The sequence below is a fragment of the Spinacia oleracea genome, chromosome 5 (genome assembly GCF_020520425.1).
Source record: "Spinacia oleracea cultivar Varoflay chromosome 5, BTI_SOV_V1, whole genome shotgun sequence".
Lineage (NCBI taxonomy): Eukaryota > Viridiplantae > Streptophyta > Magnoliopsida > Caryophyllales > Amaranthaceae > Spinacia > Spinacia oleracea.
The window spans coordinates 115,657,351-115,662,459 of NC_079491.1; positions in this window are offsets into that span (position 1 = coordinate 115,657,351).

Sequence of the window (5,109 nt, forward strand, 5' to 3'; positions counted from 1 at the left end):
TGGGATGATCGAAAAAGTTGCATGTTTTCGTATTTTGAACTATTTAATAATACTTTAATTATGTTTGAAATGTTTGAAACTATTTATGTTTTGGGTTTTGGGCCATTATGGTTCCAAATTGTAGGATGCCTCAATATTTCATTAATTATGTTTTTTTAAAGTTAGTTGACATTTAATTCCGCTGCGTAATTCTGGTAATAGCCTTAACCGTTATCACGGTGGCGGTAATACTTTAGTAATTCCTTTATTTTAAGTTGGAAAATGGTTTTATAAAAGCAAGGAATTATTAGGGTGTTACAAAGTGGTATTTGCAGAGCTCTAGTTTGAGAGCTGCTTTGCATTAACTAATAGTGCAACGTGGTAAATCCTTAAACTACGATTGCGGAACTTTAGGATTTTCGAAAATTAATTTCCTAAAGTCAAAACGTATTATTTTGAGTACTCAATATTTTAAAGGTCAAATATCAATTATTTTGGGTCGTTTGAAATGAGTTGAAAAGTTGGATTATTACGTATAATTAATTAATTTTTCCAAAATTTTTTTTATTCGAATATTTCGAAAATAATACGAATTTCTTTTAATAATTTCGGAAATTATTTTATTTAAATATCCGAATTATTTTAATTATTTACTTACTTATTTATTTATTTATTCGAATATTTTTCGAATTTATTTTTTAAAAAAATTTCGGATTTCTTTTTATTTTATTTTAAATTATCCAAAATTTATTTATTTATTTAATCAATCAATAATTCTTATTAATTTGCGATTTTAATTTAAATAATTTCGACTAAGTTAGGAGTTATTTCTTAATTAATTTCAAAAATTAATAGTGAAAATTGGGTAGACTAAGAAGGGAATATTAGTCTAAGAATGCATATTATGTGACAATGTGATTTATTAAGTGCCATGAATATGTTCTAACCATGTTTTATCTTGCTTTATGTGATTAATTGCATCATACTTCATGTTGAGCATATATTTGTGCATTGAAATTGTATGGCTCCACGAACTATTTATTGTATCCTTTTGGGGTTGGAATTTCTATGGAAACGCGTTAGTAAGACTTTTGAGTTGTGAATTTTCAGGAATTAAGGATGCTACCTTCTAAGTTCACCAGTCTAGGATACTTAGAGAAGATGGATAATGAGACTCCTCGCACGTATGTTCGGAAGATCGTGTTTGCTTGTGACTATTTGGCTTCGACCAAGAATATGCCCCACCTTAGGCACAAAGATATGATGGCTAGTATGGTTATACATTGTTTACCCCATAAGAACCCTTACATAGACCTCAAGAACAAGTTCAGTGACATGCATTTTGGTGATGGTACCCCTAATTGGTACAAATATGGGACTAGTGATGGTAGTTGGAAGTATGACTCTGAGGGTCTTGCTACTATCTTAGAGGTTGCAGAAAATAGCTATGAGGATGGGAAGTACTCTGCGGGTCTAGGTATGGGCTATGGAGGAATAGGAAGTGATGGTGAGGATGGCATGATTCATGATGAGCAAGCTAGTGAGGTTGAGGAGGATAGTGATGATGATGTGGTAGAGATTGAAAATCCTAATCCTATAGTTCCTGAACCCACCATTGAGATATCCAGTGGATCTGAAGATGAGTTTGAAGAGAATAATGTGGTTGATAGTGAGCCACAGCAAAATGATGAGGCTATGGATGAAGACTCGGATCCAGAAGAAGACTTGGATGATCCTAATGATCAAGACTTTACTCCAGAGCAATACAAGGAAAGAAATGATCGTCGTGATGACGTTAGTCTCTAGAGAAATGTAATCCTTAGTTTTATATTTCGTTGATTAATAAAGTGGCAAATCTACTATTTATGGTTTTAGTTTTATCATAGTTGGAGAATAAATGCTATGGCATTAGTGGATGTAAGACTTACTCATTGGAGTTTTAATAAAAGAATAGAATTTCCTTTTTCGTTATCCTTTAAGTTCAATTCTCAATTCTAAGTCTTGTGGGTATCGCAAAGGGATTACTTGTTATTTCTTCAATGAAATTTTATGTGCAAGGTTGTTTAGTAGCAACCATCTAAATTTGCTTGCATCGAATAGTGGGGTGAGAAGGCCCAAGAATGGCGCCAACTCTTCCCCTAGGTTGCGCCTAAATGTGTTCTTGTTGTGAGTAGGTTCGTTGTTGAACTAGTGCCTTAGTAATGTCATGTCCAACCAATATTAATGTTAGCCTTTTTATTTATTCAGGAGAAGGGATATGGCTAACCAAGAGATTTCCGAAGTGGTTAGACAACTAGCTGAGGTAGTTCGAGACCTAGCTCAAACCAGAGCCAACCCAATGCATGATCCGGCTGGGGAAATGTTTAAGAAAATAGCTCAAAGCAAGCCTCCACTCTATAGTGGAGAGATTGAGCCCAGTGTGCTTGAGAACTGGTTGAGAGAGTTTGATAAACTCATTGTAGATGTGAATTGCCCCGAAAACCTTAGGGTGAATAGTGATGTGTACTACCTAAGAGGTGAAGCTGATTTATGGTGGCAACGATGTGAAAATACCCTTAGAGCCACACCTAACTTTGGATGGGAAGCATTCAAAACTGCACTAAGGAACAAGTTTTACCCACCTTATCTGAAAAAGCAAAAGGCGCAAGAGTTCATTGAACTCAAAATGGGAGGTCTGTCTGTGACGGAATACTATTCTAAGTTTATAGAGCTGTCTAGGTTTGCACCTGAAGTGGTGGCAACGGAAGAGCTCAGGGCTCAAAGATTTGAGAATGGTTTGACCATGGACTTACAGCTGTTGTTGTCTGGAGAGACCTTTACCTCGTTAGACACCCTGTACGGAAAAGCTGCTCACATGTATGGGTTACAGCAAAGGAAGAATGGTAGTGCTGAAAAGAGAAAGGATGGTGGAAGCTCGAATCAAGGGAATAACCATCAGAATCAGGGGAATTTTAAGAAGCACAAAGGAAATGGGAATTTCCAGTTTAGGGCTAACAATGGTGGTAATCGCAACAACCAAGGTGGTGGAAATCAGTCTGGAAGGAATGGAGTACGGACCTACGAATGTAGGCGCTGTAACATAAATCACCCTGGAAAGGATTGTGATGGAAATTCGGTGACTTGTAGATTCTGTCAAAAGTTAGGCCATAGGGAGTATGAATGCTATTCTAAGAATGGAAAGCCTAACCAAGGTAACCACCAAGGCAATAACCGGAACAATCAGAACCGGAATGGGGGAGATGGAGGTGGAAACCAAAGGAACCACCAAGGTGGCAACAATAGCAACAGCAATGGCAACCACCAGAACCATGGAAAGCCTGGAGGAAACCAATAGCAGAATGGGAACCGAAACCACAATGGGAACACCAATGGAGGTGGCTATAACAAAAGAGTTGCCCAAGGAAAGTTGAATGTGATATCTAGGCAAGAAGCGGAGACTTCCTCTGACGTCATAGCGGGTACTTTTTCTATTAATTCCGTTTTAGTTAAAGTTCTATTTGATTCTGGTGCGACTTATTCTTTTATATCAGTAGATGCTTTGGGAAAACTAGGGTTGAAAGAGCCTAAACCAATTGAGGTACCTATAGTCATACCTACTGGTAGTATAGTGAAGTGTACCAAAATTCATAGAGATGTGCCTTTGACCATAGCCAAGACCGTGTTCTTATCTAACCTAATCGAATTTGAGTTAGGAGAGCTAGATGTAATTCTAGGAATGGATTGGTTGGCCAAGTTCAAAGCCAAAATAGATTGTGAGAAGCAGAAGGTTCACTTGAGGTCTAGCCTAGGCAAGGTAGTGTCATATCGTCGTTTTGGTAAGCCTAGGAACATAGGAATCATCATGGCAATGGAACTCGTGAAGCTAGTCGGAAAGGGGAACCCAGCCTTCTTATGTAATGTGAGAAACCTAGAGCATGTGATCAAGGATCAGCCTGAGGATATTGCAGTAGTCAATGAATTCCTTGATGTATTTCCAGAAGAGAACCCGGGGATGCCTCCCAATCGACCTATTGACTTTACCATAGATTTAGTGCCTGGAACCGCCCCAATTTCAAAAGCACCTTATCGAATGGCTCCAGCAGAAATGAATGAGTTAAAAGGCCAACTAGAGGATCTATTGGAGAAAGTTTATATTAGGCCAAGTGCATCGCCTTGGGGAGCACCAATGTTGTTTGTGAAGAAAAAGGATGGAAGTATGAGGCTCTGTATAGACTACAGGGAGCTCAATAAGGTCACAATCAAGAACAAGTATCCATTACCTAGGATAGAAGACCTATTTGACCAACTAAAAGGAGCAGGAATCTTTTCAAAGTTCGATTTGCGTTCGGGTTATCATCAATTGAGAATCGCTGACCATGACATACCAAAGACCGCATTCAGGACTAGATACGAACATTATGAGTTCACTGTTATGCCTTTCGGTTTAACCAATGCCCCTGCAATATTTATGGACTTAATGAACCGTGTATTCCATGCCTATTTGGACAAGTTTGTAGTGGTTTTCGTAGATGACATCCTAGTGTATTCGAAGAGTGAAGAGGATCACGCGGAACACTTGAGATTGGTGTTGAGTACCTTGAGAGATAACCAGCTATATGCCAAGTTCTCAAAGTGTGAGTTTTGGTTGGAAAGAGTTACATTTTTGGGACATTTTGTGTCAAAAGAAGGAGTGGTAGTTGACCCTGCTAAGATCAAAGCTGTTAGTGAATGGCCTACACCCAAGAGTGTGACTGACATTCGTAGTTTTCTGGGATTAGCTGGCTACTATAGGCTCTTTGTGAAGGAAATAGTGCCCTTGGTCCAAGTATGCATTCAATGTTAAGTCTAATAAATGCGGTTCAGTATTAATTAACAAGTGAATAATTCAGTGAGATCAAGTGAGCTGAATGCCTAGCTAGAGGCCGTTTCAGTTCAAGTGGAATTAATGATATTAATCCACAGCTTACTCTTGACTGAACTCGTAGGGTCACACAAATAGTACGTAAACGGATCAAGTATTTAATGGCATTAAATACTCCATCTATAGATATTCGGAATCGACGGATGTTGGTTTCAGTGGGAGCTGAGATCGTCACAAGCAAGAAATGAATACTCCGGAAACGATGATATTGCCGGAAACGGAAATATGGA